Genomic DNA, 15,445 nt, shown 5'->3' with positions numbered 1-15,445 from the left:
GGAAAAGCACAACATTGATGCACATCACGCCCAGGAGGAACCCAGCCACGACAGCAGAGAGCTGAGTCCTGCTTGCAGGCAAACGCTCTCTTCTGGCCGGTGGCAAACCTCTCCTCCCACCAGCCAGAATGTGCTCCTCCACAGGCTATTTCTCATCGGACTTTTCTACTGTAGTATCTCCTCATTGCCTTTCCTCCTCCTCCCTCATCTTTCCCCCATTAGCTCTGCTCGATCAACACATCCTTTCTTCTCTGAAATTTCTTTGCTCATCCCCCAGTTTGCGCAGCTGAACTGGGCAAAGCAAGCAAGTTCCCACCGCCAGACAGAAATGATAAATGACTGGCTGAGAAACTGTCAAGACCAAGAGAAATTTCCCTCAAAATTTCTAGCAAGGAACTAGTGACGCAACAAAGCTGGTATCCCTTTCCAGAAACCTCCTCCAACAGTCTCATGGGAAGGGTGGGACTGCAGTTTGCACAACAACCTAAAAGACTAAACTGCATCCAGTAAACAAGCAAAACTTGGTGCTGCAAACAGTTTCCTCCCCCTTCTCTCAGGCTAGTGACTTTTTAGGCCTCGAGGAGTCAGAATGGTAAGCCCATGACTGCTGTCTCAACAGGACCATGGCCACCTCAGGTTCAGGTAAAGAAAGTGCTACCAAGAAGAGCTTCAAGTTTGCCCTGAAAATATCTAAAACTTCTCTTGTATGTCTTTTATGTATTTGAAAAGCACTGGTAATTCTTTGCTGTCTTTCAAACAACCTGTCTGGGTGCAACCAGAGATGTGAACTTCCTTCCCAAACAAGAGGCATCAGCAGCACCTGGAGAAGGAGACACACAAGGTGCTCGGCATCACCGTCACCTCACGGGCAGCATAGCTGCGTGCTGCACCCACTGGGCCACACTGGGCGACCGAAGCCCCACATGCCTGCTTCAGGCTGAATTTTGAGGGCCCTCACAGGCACCTCTGTGCTGCAAGGCTTGACGGTGTTCCCACCCTGGGTTTGCACTGAGCGTGACCATGACCTGGGGCAGCCGAGGTGATGCTATGGGTTCCCCACCATCATTCCTGCCAGAGGAGGAGGTCTGCAGCAGGAAGCTGGGCACGGTGACCCCACCTACGCCACCCAAGGGGCCACGTCTTAAATTCTTCATCCTTTCTGGTTTGCCCCTTGTCATTAGTTCACTAATATCTACGGCTGTGGTATACTGTCCCTGTACTGATTTTTGTAAAGGAAGATGGGGGCAGCTCCATTGCCTTTCTGATACGTAATTACCCAGAATATACATCACTTTAGAATAGAGCTAAAATACCGCTTTATGCACAGGAAAATTCACGACCAATATAATTATTATTTTTAAGGATCCATCCACAATATTCACATGTGGAGACAGAGGGAAAATAGACAACAGCAGCCTCTGTTCCCGTAAGTAGAGATAAATGGGGGAAGCCAGGAGGACTGCTCATAAATGAGAGTCACTCGGGGAGAAAGTGGTGCTGGACTGAGCTCCCGTTCATATCGCAGGAGGGTTTGGAGTTAAAAGGGCAATGAAAAAATATGACAATATAAGATCTCTATTTTTTCCCATTTCCAAATCTTACTTTCTTTGAGGCTTTCCTTTAAAACGTGTCTTAAAAAAGGGTTCTCATACTGAGTCCTGCCAAGTTTCCTAACGGCAAAATTATTTTGTATTAAAGTTGTCCTTACCCCACGGACATGCAGCTTGGCAATGGAGACGATACACTTCTAAAAGAGCAAAACTGAGGCGTGCAAGGCAGAAAGTCCTGGGTCCTAAATATTAGTTTCTATTTTTAAATTTATTACTTTAGTCTGATGCCTTTTGTGCATCTGTGCGGAGCAGCGTTTGTCTAACAAACAGCACGCAACTTCCAAAGCCGAGCTAAGATGAAAGGAGCGGGTGATTTTTGGCCTCATCACCAGATGATATAGATGCTGCTGTTATTTTTGGATAGGAAAAAAAGAAAAAGATAAATCTCAGCTCCCTCAGAGGCAAACCCGCTGTTTGCTAAACAGAAAGAGACTGAAATGCTTCTTTAGAAAGAGCCAGACTGCAATGGCAGCGCTTGGCAAACATTAAATGGCAGCTTTACGTTCACGTTTTAAAACTTCTGTTTACAAGCCCGACCCAGAGAAAAGTGCGAGCTGTACTTTATGAAGTCGAGCTATTTCCACAGGGCAGGAAAATAAACTTTCGGTGGCACAGGGAGGCTGGAGAAGGGGATGGCCCTTTTGGGGACGGTATTTCCCTTGCACCAGAGAGAGAAAACGCAAAGAGAGCCGCAGATGTGACCCAGCGTGGTTTGCCAGCAAGGACAGAAAGGATCTAATGCCAGTTCTATTTGGAGGCAGCCGTGGCTGCAGCAGTTAGCGTCGGCTACGGCAGGGCTCCCCGGGCCAGCGGGGACCCCCCAGGGGATGGGGGTCCCGGGGGCGCCGCCGGGAGGGATCGCGGGGTCCCGGCCGGGGCCGGGGCCGGGGCCGGGGCCGGGGCCGGGGCGGGCACTTACCGGCTGCTCGGGCGGGGGCCCGGCGCCGCCGCCTCCCGCCGCCGCCTCCCCGCAGCGCCCGGCGTCCCGGGGCGGGGGGCTGCCGCCGGCGGCCGGGGCTCGGCGGCCGGGGCCGGGGCCGGGGCCGGGGCCGGGGCCGGGGCCGGGCAGCGCCGCCGCCTCCTCGCACTCGGCCAGCACCGCCGCCAGCAGCTCCCGCTTCTCCGCCGCCGCCGCCGCCGCTCTGCCCGCGGGCACCGCGGCGCTCCCCGCCGGCCCTGCCGCCGCCGCGCCCCGCCGCCGGCTGCTCCCGCTGCCCATGGCCGCCGCCGGTGCCGGAGCCAAGGGGCTGTGCCGGCGGGGGGGCGGCGGGGAGCGCTCCTCGGCCCCGCCGCCTCTCCCGGCCGGGGCGGACGCGGGCGCGGTTCTTGGCCGCTCCGCGGAGCCGGGGTCCCCCAAAGCCTTTTGGGGGGGGAGGATCCCACCCAGAAGTGCCCCAAAGGCCAAGGGAGGGAGCCGGTGATGGAGGGGAGGGATGCACGGGCGTCCCTAGCCGCAGGTTTTGAGCTCAGGGCGCGGGCTGCCTCGCTCCGCTTACCCTTCCAAAACCTTCAAATCATCCTGTTACCTCAGGCCTCCCGAGCCTCCCCTGCCTTATGTACGTCTCCCGGGCTGGGGGGAACATCGTCATCGTCAGGGACCATGCAGCAGGAACAGCGATCCTGGGCTAAATTCAAGCACACCTCGCTCGGGCGGGTCTTTGCAGACCTTTGGAAAATAACGCAGCCCGGAGGATGTCATTTGGGGCAGGTTTTGGGCACTGAGTGGTGGTTCTGGCAGTGTTGCTGGGCCAGGGAAATTTTCCACCCTGGGACTAACCAGCGAAAGGAGTGGAGTTTTGGGGAAGCCCCCGTGCAAAGGAGGGGACAGCTGGGCACCTCCGCAGCCCGTCCCCACGGCCAGAGTCACTCTCTGCTTCCCGGCCACCTGCCGAGCCTGTGGAGCGGATCCCCTAACCATCCTCAGCTGCTTCTTTCTGTCTTTGCTTCCGACAATAAAATATTTGCACAATTGTTGGACGCTCTGGGAGGTATCGCTCAAATTAAAAAGTACCTGTTAAAGGCAAGACTGTCACTTCCCCCCTGGGGAGGAGAGCAGGGGGGTAAAGCAGCTGCTTGCTTTCCAGCCCCTACCTGCAGCATGCGGGTGAGTGGGAGGGCGAGCAGCTCCCGCAGGGCTGCAGCTCCCCTCCTTCCAAACCAGAGGCTGATAAAAGCAGGAGGGGCAGAGGTGTGACTCCTGGCTGCTCCTCATCACGGATTGCAATGATTGTATCTACCAGTCATTCGTTCTGCTGGTTCTTCCTAAACCACCAGCTAAAGGCCAAGAGTTTGTAGCAGAGGGGCTAGAGGAGGGAAGGCAATCAGCGGTCAGATCACTGCCAGAAGGATGGACTTATAAGAAGGGGGGCTTATAAGAAAGATAGGAACAGACTTTTTAGTAGGGCCTGTTGCCATAGGACAAGGGGTAATGGTTTTAAACTGAAAGAGGGTAGATTAGGCTAGATATGAGGAAGAAATTTCTTACAATGAGGGTGGTGAAACACTGGAACAGGTTGCCCAGAGAGGTGGTAGAAGCCCCATCCCTGGAAACATTCAAGGTCAGGTTGGACGGGGCTTTGAGCAACCTGATCTAGTGGAAGATGTCCCTGCTCATTGCAGGGGGGTTGGACTAGATGACCTGTAAAGGTCCCTTCCCATCCAAACCATTCTATGATTCTATGAAGGATGTTCTGCAGGAAGAAGAGATCAGCTGGGAGTCTGGCGATGTGGTGTCACTCGCAGGGCCTGGCTCTGGGGCAGGGGAGGTGACGGATAAGATGCTTTGGATCTGAGGGGGGTCTTGGAGAAAGGAGAAGTGATGGGGCCTGGTTGTTGAGGAGGAGATGGGGGAGCTGAATGTGGAATTAAATAGCCCCAAACAAAACGCGCAACACATGAAATGGCTGAAGGATGCAATGCGAGGAACTGCCATCATTCCGCTCTGACCTGGCAGCACACGCTTTATGAAGACCTTCCTCTTGGCAGAGAGACTGAGGCATGCTAGTGGCCATGTGGCCATACTTACTGAGCGGTTGAAGGCAGCCCCATCTCTCCCCGCGCATCGCATGGCTTCAGGCACTGGCACATCTCACGTGCATTAGTGCCATGAGCTGTTCCAGCTGGAGGAGAGGGGAGGGACAAAGGAGGACTTTTGACCTTGGCCCTGCTAACTACTCTGAGGGAGTTCAGTCCCAAGCTTTAACTCAAGCTGCTTCCTTGCATTAACCCAACCTATGTCATTTCATCCTGAGAAAGACCATTCCTGTAGTTGTATTGCTTTTTGGATAAGATGTAAGTGTCTCTGAAAGCAGAGGAGGCAGCTGAGGCTTTGGGCTGGGTGGGAGCAGAGGTGTCGTCAGCCCCCGTGGGCTGCGGTGGCACCGTTCCTCAGGGCTCACTGGGACACGGGGCTCTGCTGCCTTTTCCTGGCCTGCTTTTTCGGTCTGCAAGAGGTGGCGTTTCTGAGCTCTCCCCAGCGTGGGCTCCTGGGGGGCTGCGGGTTGAGGTTCACCATGTGCGGTGCGTCCCTCCTCAAGGAGAAAGGCTCTGCAGGCACCAGGGACAAAAAGCGTTCCCAACAAGAAGTGAGCAAATTCCTCCACCTCCTCTATCCCTGCGGGCTGTCTCTGAAGGACTGGAGCCTCCTGGAAAGTTTCCTGGCTGCCCCCATGGAAACAGTTCATTCCAGGGCAGTCCCTCAGATTTGCTTGGAAGCGATGCTGGCTCCACAAACCAGCTGTCAAAACGAGCCAAACGCCTTGCGTTTTGGAGCGGCTCGCTGCTGGAGCCAGGAAATTGTTTGAGCAGCGGTGACCCCAAATGCTGCTGTGGTTTAGCAGTGACACTGAAGGACTCTGAGGCTGTTCAGTGATATTTCCCTGCTTCAAAGACTTTAGGACTGCTGAGAATTAAGAAGAAGATTTTCCAAAAGCTAAAGGCCTGATAAGCACATGACTTCTCAGGAAAATCAATGAAAATTGGCTATCAAATTCCTCTTTACTATGGACTGGTGGCTTTTAACACTTTTTACCAGTAGGGCTAATAGATAATATCTTGGCTGATCTTCAAGAGCAAGGGTTGGAAGTGTGCAGTGCAAGTGCCAAGTATGGCATGTGGATCGATTTTGGATGGCACCCAGCCAGGCCGGCAAGGAGCCAGGAGCCTTTGCATCCAAAGCGCTGCATTGAGAGAGCCAACGGCGCCGGCTCCCAGCTTCTCCCGATCCTGTGGGAGCACAGGAGCTCTTCTGGAGGACGATGCTGGCGTTGCATGGTTGGTGGCCTCTTCTAACCGCTGCTGTGCTGGCACCCCCAGCCTCTGATCTGGGAAAGAAAAGGACGTACGCTGTATGTGAAAGGTTGCCTACCTCTGTCAGCCAGCACTCTTCAAACCTGGCAATCATTTCTTCTAATAAAGGAATTAATTACTGCTATATATATATATACATGCATACACCCCCCCCATACTTATACATATTAATACCCAAATCTTGCCCAAACCATCATATTTATTTCTTTATACCTTTGAGGAATATGGGATTATTTTAAGATTGCTGTTATCCATTGAAGCCACTGTCACCGATTTGTCCTGCTGTGGTATTTGACTGGACTTCCAAAAGCCATGGCCAAAGTGGAGTCAAGACATGCGGTTGCCTGGACAAAATGTGACTTTCAGATCTTATTTTCAGATTGCTCGTTCCCTGAGTGTAAGAATAAACCATATCGATGCTGCCTCATCCCATGTCTCATCCCACCCCCAGACTACAGGTAGGACTGTCAGTCTTCTCTCTCCTGACAGTCTTTAATCTGTGAAGGGACAGGGCACATGAGAAATTGCAGCCAGCTCCAGTCAAGTTGCTAGTTCCCTGCCTTGTCCCTAGCCCCTGGTCGCTGCGGGATGGTCTAACAAACTTTATCCCACACCTTATCTCAGCCTCAAATTGAGACCCTGTAGTCCCAGACTTTCTCTCTATTGAAGCCAAGGGCTTGTTGCTTCCCTGTGATCCAGAGCTTGGGCTTTTTGCTTTCTCAGGTCTTTGCTCTCTGGCTCCAATCCCTGAAGCAACCCCTTCTCCACAGGACAGATCTTCACAGCTTTAGTCAGTGCAAGGACCAGCACGGCCCATCCCTCTGACTCAGCAGCTTTAGTGTGGGGAGGGGATGGGGAGGATGGAGGACAGAATCATAGAATCATTTATGTTGGAAAAGACCTTTAAGATCATCAAGTCCAACCATTAACCTAACACTGCCAAGTCCACCACTAAACCCTGTCCCTAGGCACCACATCTACAGTTCTTTAAATACCTGCAGGAATGGTGACTCAACCACTTCCCTGGGCAGCCTGTTCCAGTGCTTGACAATCCTTTTGGTGAAGAAATTTTTCCTAATATCCAATCTAAACCTCCCCTGGCGCAACTTGAGGTCATTTCCTCTTGTCCTATTGCTTGTTACTTGGGAGAAGAGACTGACACCCACCTCGCTACAACCTCCTTTCAGGTAGTTGTAGAGAGCAGTAAGGTCTCCCCTCAGCCTCCTTTTCTCCAGACTAAACTACCCCAGTTCCCGCAGCCCCTCCTCATCAGACTTGTGCTCTAGATCCTTCACCAGCTTCATTGCCCTTCTCTGGACACACTCCAGCACCTCAATGTCTCTCTTGTAGTGAGGGGCCCAAAACTGAACACAGTATTCGAGGTGCGGCCTCACCAGTGCCGAGTACAGGGGGACAATCACTTCCCTAGTCCTGCTGGCCATGCTATTCCTGACACAAGCCAGGATGCCATTGGCTTTTTTGGCCACCTGGGCACACTGCTGGCTCATATTCAGCCGGCTGTCAACCAACAGCCCCAGGTCCTTTTCCGCCAGGCAGCTTTCCAGCCACTCTTCCCCAAGCCTGTAGCGTTGCATGGGGCTGCTGTGACCCAAGTGCAGGACCTGGCACTTGGCCTTGTTGAACCCCATACAATTGACCTCGGCCCATCGATCCAGCCTGTCCAGGTCCCTCTGTAGAGCCTTCCTACCCTCAAGCAGATCAACACTCCCGCCCAACTTGGTGTCATCTGCAAACTTACTGAAGGTGCACTCGATCCCCTTATCCAGATCATTGATAAAGATATTAAACAGGACTGGCCCCAACACAGAGCCCTGGGGAACACCACTTGTGACCGGCCGCCAACTGGATTTGACTCCATTCACCACAAGGTACCAACACGCCCTCTGCGCCGCAGACAAGGCTCCCCTGGCAGGAGCTACATCCCAAGAGGGTCCCAGCACCTTGAACACCTGTATTGCTGTTCACCCTGGCGAGACATGATGGGCAGCTGCAGCACTACCAGTAGTTATTATGGGAGCACCAGAGAACAAACATAGGAGGAGTTTCCTTGCTGGGTAAAATAACAGGCTCCCTCCGATATAATAACCAAAACAGAACATGGGGAGCTCTGTTTTTTCAGGTTTTTGTTCCCACCAGAAATTTTCTAGGCTATTTGCAGTTAGTTCACTGAAGAAGCCGATCTTGTAACAATAAATATCACACCACATGCATTTAGGTTTTGTCTTCTTTCCTGATACTTGCTGTATTTTCAGCAAGCCTTCAATAGAGATAGATATGGTCCATTGGCATAAGAGCTCTGGAAAGCTAGGTTGGTTTTTTTTTTGTGATCATCTATATTAATCAGAAAAAGGATTATAATTCAAAGGCAAAAGTCATCACATCAGAACGAATCTCTCCCTCTTGCTCACTGAGTAAAAGGGTGGTTTCTCCTGTGCTGTCCGGGCATCCCAAGGTCCCCCCGGGGGTACCCACTTCCCTGGGATGCGGCATGGAGAGATGTCCCGCGTCTTCCCAGCTGCCCCCCACGGCGGCACGGCCGCTGGCCCACCACTGCTGGGACCCAGACACTCCTGCCTTGCACCATGAGGTAAGTTTGGAGCGAGCCTGGAGATTTTGGTACAGATTTTTACTGTGGATTTGTTAGAAGCAGCCCAGTGAATGTCCATTAGAAGTTTGTTTAGATTTCAAAACAAACTGTGGCTTTTGCCATGCTCTAAGAAGAAAATAATAAGATTTGGTCTCCATGGAGCAAGTGGGAAAAACTTCATATTTCCCACTACAAACAGATGGACTTGTGTTACCCTTCAGTGAACAGGTTTATTTATTAATCTGCCTTTCTAGCATTAACTTGTGTTAATGCTAGAGGCAATGTGTACATTGCTCAGATCAGAGCCAGCCTGTATCACCTGGCTTTCCAAACCTTTTCCCAGATGTCATCTTCACTTTTGGCTTTTCTACAGTTATGACACAAAAATCCTGCAAAATTTATTTCTAGTTTTGACAGTTCTTCAAGCCTTTGCTTTGATGCAGTGACCTCACGTCCTGTGAGTGTGAGCCACGTCCTGACCTGATGTGCTGTGAAATACAGCATGTGGAAAAAGCTGGGCTTGAGAACAGAGCACAGAGCCAGCGTTGTCTGCTTGGGGACCCAAAGGGGGAGCGGGAGGAGGGAATTGGCTTTGCTGCCACAAGCTGCCCGGAGAAAAATAACTGCAAGGGAGAGGCCAGTGAGACAGCGGAAAGGTCCAAGAGGCTGCGGTGGAAGGTGGTAGTTAGGAGTTAATGTTCCTAAGACTGCTCCGTCTCTGTTGCTGCTCAAGGTTCTGCCATGTGCTAAGCGTCCCTTTCACCGGCTGAGATGAGCTGGAAAGGTGGGTGCTTCGCAGCAGGGGAGACCGGTTCCCTTGCTGAAGAGCCGTTCTGCAGCAGGATGGGGCCAGGACGCAGCAGGGAAACCACAGCTAGAGAAGGGATGGAGGCTGCCCCGATGTAATTAGCGGAGCTGGACTTTGGCCTGCAGCTGAAGTTTGACTCATCTAATTTGCAAAAAAACTGCTGAGAACAGATGTTTAAATATAAAAGCATCTTTTTTAGGAGTGTCCTTTCAACACATCTTGGATTTTACTGCACACGAAGCATTGTCAGTAAACACTTTTTCCTCCCTGCTTCCCACATTTTAAGGGAAGGGCTCTGCTTTGTTCAAAAACACGAGAACAAAGACTCAGCCCAGCGAAGAGTTACATTTTGTGTGTCTCTTCATGCTGTCTTTCTGCGGTCTTTCTTTTGGGAGTGTGGAGGGCTCACACCGTGGGAGTGCTTCCGCCCGTGGCAGCTGCAGCCGGCTCCTGCCCAAGCATCTCCGTGCGCCGGAGAGGCAGCTGTGACACAGCTGGAGTATGATGGTACGTCCCATATGAGCAGCTTGTGTGCTGACAAGACCAACCCTTTCTGTCGAGTCCCTGTGTGAGGCTCAAACTACGGCCAGATGAGGAAAAAGGCCAAAATCCCACTGTCACCTGTGGTGGGGAGAGGGATGCCCTTGGGCATCCTGCAGGTGAGGCACAGCACCATGCAGACGAGTTGGTGTCCAGCTGGTAGTGCTGTGTTCCCAGCAGTGACTTGCAACTCAAACTGTAACTTCAAGTCAGTGACCACAGTACGGACGTAGTTACCAAGGTGGGGGGGATGTTCAAGCTGTCTGTGTGGCGTTCACACCTCATTGGTAGCATAAATGTCCCCCCCTGGCCCCACTCGGCTCCTTCAAGTTTGGCCCAGCTTCCTCGTTTCAAGCCTGGCTTTCCCTGGCCCTTCCTGCTGTGACTCCTGACTCTGCTGTCTCTCCAAACCAGGGATGCCCCACGGACCTCACGCCCCTGCCCCATGCCGGGTGGGCTGCCCTTCTGCAGAGCCCTGCTGGGCTTCCTGCTGCGGCTCCATCCTTCTCCTCTCTTTGTCCTGGTACTCGAGGTAGGACTTTGTGGGTGGCCTTTAGAGATGGCTGCTTCTAACTCTGTTGGGTAAACACAAGGGTGTAGGGAAGCAGAAGAGCTCTGCAGAGATCTTGGGGGTGTATGAAACTAATCAGCAAGAGATGAGCCTCCCCTTCCCAGCAGAAACTTTGTTCTTGTTCCATATTTGTAAGACTGTTTCTCATCCTCCGTGTGGACAAGGTTGAAGTCTATGAAGACTAGCTGACCTCAGAAAGCCTAACATCCCCAGCATCTGGCAGGCTACGGGATTTCAGCTAAGCAAGGCTCTATGTCCCAGACTTCATCAGAGTCAAATGTGCTGTAGGGTTGCTGGGCTTGGACCTTAACAGACTTGCACAAGCCTGGGGTGACACCAGGCAGGGTGTAGGTGAGCAGGCAGGTGACACTAAGTCTGGCTTCTGATGGCAGAAGCCACTTTGCTGCCTGGGCAGCATCTGATTCTCCAGCGGCTTTTGCCCTGTCCCAGCCTGGGAGAAGGCACTGGGCTGCAGGAGCGCTTCCCCAGCTCCCTGCTCAGCACAGACGTGCCACAGCCTGGTGATGTTTGTCCGGAGAGCAAAAGGCAGCATCACATCAGGGACTGCTGTCGGTCCCCTTCACCAAGCTGAGCTATCCAAATGTCTCTGACCAGGCATGTCTTTCCTCTTACACCTCCACCTCTGCTTTCTGTTCCAGCCTGATGGCCTGGAGCCCTGCAAATGAGGCGACGGGGGATCAAGGGCAATCGTAAACTACTGTGACTTGAGACAGTTAGGTCTGTCGGCCTCCAGCCCTGCACTCTTTATCACCACCAAAGTGGGACTCCTGTGACTAAATAAATATTCTGCTATTCAGCTCTACAGAGCCAGAGTCAAGCTCTGTTTGTGCAGGGAAGCCTGATAGAGAAAGACCACCAAATATAGATGCAGTGGAACTCATTTAACTCGCACGCGGGGGCGAAATAGCTGAGGTTAATGCCTTACCAGCAAGTGATAAAACTGACCTGGTATTCAGGCACACATCTGAGTTATGGGAGCTGACAGGGTTAGCCCCTGGCAGCAGGGCCGTGCTAACTGTCCCTCTGTGCCCTTAGCACACTTCAGGCTTCAGCCAAGCCCGTGTCTCACAGATGAGCCAGGTTAAAAGCACGCACTTGGGTAATGTCAGGTTTTATGGCTCAGGTCATGGAATAACCTGCTGAGTGGCTGTAACGGGATCCTGCCTGGTCCCATAGCATGCATGACCTAGCCTGGTGCTAGCAAACCTGTCTACTAACGAGCTCCAGAGATGAGGCAGGTTTGTAACAAAGATTTCTGAAGCTGGCCCGTGATAGAGCATATCCAGCTCCCGGGTGGGGTGGAGGAGGGAGGACCACTGAGCCGGGTGGCCAGAGGGAGAGGCAGAGCAGGACTTTCCAGGGCTTTATCTGAAAAGGGCGGTGTGAACGGGATCAGATCGCTTGTGCTGGCAGTAACAGTTGTGAACAGACCTTCCTTTCATCTACCCTGGCTTTAAAGTGCAAAATCATGTGCTTTTACCTCGAGGGGAAGCCTTTGCATTCTTCTAGTTGAAAGAACTCCTACAATTTTTGGTATTTCACATTTGAAGAGACTAATGGCTGGGAAGTTTTTAAAAGCATTTCCTTTATAAAAAGTCAACCCGTACAGCATGTAGCTAATGTACAATATACCTTTCAGTATGTAGTTAACGATGTCAAGCTGTGCTATTCCAAAAGGCAGGCCTAAGAGTTGGAAGCAGGGACTGGTGTTGCCTTCAGCTCTGTGCTGCCAGGAATTTACAAAAGGGAAGGAGGAGAGCCAGGATTGCTCCCTCGATCTCCCCAAAAAGACAGGTCACAGATCCAAGGCTTTGGCTCTTGTGAACTCAGTGACTGTATCTTCTCTGGGAGGCAAATCTGGAAACACAGAGTAGCTTGGCCTGGAATGGAGATGGGCAAACTGATACTGCTGGAAAGGAAGATTTTTGCTTTTCCAGCTCACAGAGGAGCAGAGACTCCAGCAAACTTCGGTTCAGCTGAATCTCCACATGAGAACATAGAACCATTTTAGATGCCCTAGAGATGTCCCACCTGGAAGGGTCTCTAGTTCGACCCTCTGCTCAATGCAGGGCCAGCTAGATCAGGCTGCTTGGGGCCTTGTCCACTTTTGAGTATCTCCAAGGATGGAGACTCCACATCCTCTCTGGGAAACGTGCTCCAGTGCTTGACCACCTTCATGGTAAAAACTCATGTCCCTTGTTCCAGTGTGTGTCTGTTGCCTCTTGTCCTGTTGCTGAGCTCCTCTGAGAAGAGTCATGGACGTTGTGACTGAGTAGAGCACTAACACTAGCCTCCGTTTGGGCAATCAAATTCCACCCCAGGGGAGTTATTTTTGCTAATGTCTATGCAGCCTGTCTGCACAGGGGAAAAAAACAGCATGTGGCCCAACTTCTGACCTGTGGAAACAACTGAACTAAATGATAGTGCTTGCTCTTTTACCTTTCCCACAAGTGGGCTACTGAAACCCTCAGGTTCTTTGCTCAGGATTATTTCCAATATTCATGTGCATGACCACCAGTTATTAGTTCTCTCAAAATGTCCATGTGACATGTTCGTGGACACACTGAAGCTGTGACCTAGCAGTGTTGCTGAAGAAGGGTGAGGCGCAGGTTGTGACCCCCAGCCCCGAAGCTGGCTGGGCTACCGTGTACCTGAGGAGCACGGACCCCACTCCCAGGCTGCCCGCTGGGATGTCTGAGCTGCATCTAAGACTGGGCAAGTAAGTCAGGGTGGCAAATAAATGGCTGGAGTGGGAGTGAGGGGGCCATAGGAGGAGAGCACCAAAGCCTGATTTCCTGCACGGTGGTAACCGTGGGCTGGAGCAGGCAACCACCACAAGGCTTGTCCCACCTAAATTTTCCTGTGACCCGGTACTGGGTTTGCCAGGATGTTGTATCAGCTGTAGGACACAAAGCTACCAGGTCCTGGTGGCAAAGACCTTCCTGCTGGGAGGAGGAGGCAACTGCTGTGCATCCCTGGCCCCTGTGGTGCCCACCCATGGCCTGGGCCAGCCCAGTACAGGTCCATCTACCCGGCCAAGGGGCTGGGACAGGAGTGTGTGCTGAACCGCAGCTCTCTCCTGGTTCAGAGGAGCTCAACGCTATGCTGGGGGACAGGTTCATTTCTAATCACTGCTGAAGGAAAACGTGGCAAATCCTGAGCTCTGAACTGGTTGGTAAGTGCAGGAATGACGAGAAAAGTGTGGGGAGATGTCCTCCAGGACATCTGCCACTGTGTGAGGAGCATTGGTTTGCAAGGAAGGCCACAGTCCAGTTTTCCAGGAGGCACTGCTGGCTGGGTCCCAAACGGGTGGCAAGCATCACACCGGCTCCAGCTGGAAATGCTCCCTCTCTGCCCATGCTGGCATGGATTAACAGGGACGGGAACGAGGCAGCTCAGCAGAACAAATCAACACTCAAGTGGTTGACCGTGGACAGGAGATCTGGGCTGGCTGGTCAAGCCAGGGCTGGTGTGCGGAAAATGGTGGACTTGAGTTCAATGCCCATGTTTCTATGAAGTTTTAAGCATCGGTGGGGTGGTGCAATGGAGGGAAAAGTCTGCTCTGGCGCTGATGGAAAGCTGGAGGTAGATATGGATGTGTGTAAATGTTGGTCTTAGTGGATCTGTCACCTACGTGTGGCTGAAGGTTGAAACCCTGGGCAGAAGAATCAAGGAGATGGGGTAGCTTATGGGGGCAGAACCCAGGGAGCAAAGGTGCCCTGCATAGAAAAGTAATTTCAAACACAACTACGGGATCTGTGACATTATTTACTCATTACCTTTAATCTTGCATGCAATTTTCTTCTACTGTTACTCTGCTTTTATATAGGCCTGAACAGTTTATTACCGTGATGCCAGGCATGACCTTAAATGACCCTCTATGCCCTTGATTTTAAAAATCTGTGTACAATACCACCTGGACATCATCTCTGCAAAAATCCTTCCTTTTCTTCCTCTAGGGCTTTTGTCCCTGTTTAGCCAGCTCCAGGATGGTATGAAATGTCTGGATCAGTTTTCAGCAACACTTCAGTAGTGCTTGCAGACAAGTCTGTGTTTCCAAAACACCGGGAGAGGTTCCCAGAAGAAGGAGGTCAAGTGCCTCAGGTATTTCTAGGGATTAGTACTCAAATGACATCTGACAATCATCAAAAGGAAGCATGGTTTTGCCCAGGAGATATCAAAAGATGTATCTGCTGAAGGCCTTTAGTGATCTTCATTAGCAGACCATATGGAAGCTTGTTGTCACATCTGCTCTTTTCATCAGTTGCCTTGACCCCAAGAGAGACCCATGGCTAGACCTGGGGTCAGTGAAGCATTGCAATGAAAGAGAATTGCAGTTATAACTCAGGTTTCACAATGAACAACATGGCTTTGGATGTCTTTGTTGACCAGTCCTGGAAAATGTATTGGTTTTAGCCCAGAAGGCACCAAATCATTTGTCTTTCCTCCACTCCTGTGTTCAGATAGCTATCTGAACCAGGCTTGTTTTCAACGAAGGTAGAACATTTCTTTTTTTTTTAATAGTGGGGTAAATAGAGCTCACTGCATCAGAGACAGTTAGTTAAAGCAAGTTGATTTAATGTCACTGAGTCATGAGCGAGTCAAACTTTTGCCTACTACCTGCTTCTTCTGAGACATGTCAGGGCATCTATAAGAGCAGAGCATACTCATGTGGGAATAATATGTTGCTTAATAACAAGGATTTTTTTGCTGAGCTTTGTGAAATGCCCCTTACATGGATTGAGTATTAAAGTCCTGGAGACATTGCAGTAGTATGTGACACTAATTATTACTAAATGAAACTGTAAACACGTGGTTTCCCTGCGAAAGCGTTGTGTAACTGACAGTTAATTAAGCTTCCCTGCCCCTGTTGGGGTGGATGTGGTTACCTCCGCTCTGTAAAGGGCAAAACAGAGGGCGTAGAGATGGTTTGTTTGCTGGTATAAACGCTTCCCACATCCCCAGAAGAACTTAATGCT

The sequence above is a fragment of the Ciconia boyciana genome, chromosome 3 (assembly GCF_034638445.1).
Source record: "Ciconia boyciana chromosome 3, ASM3463844v1, whole genome shotgun sequence".
In the NCBI taxonomy this organism is placed as follows: domain Eukaryota; kingdom Metazoa; phylum Chordata; class Aves; order Ciconiiformes; family Ciconiidae; genus Ciconia; species Ciconia boyciana.
Note: the sequence above shows the minus strand (reverse complement) of the source record.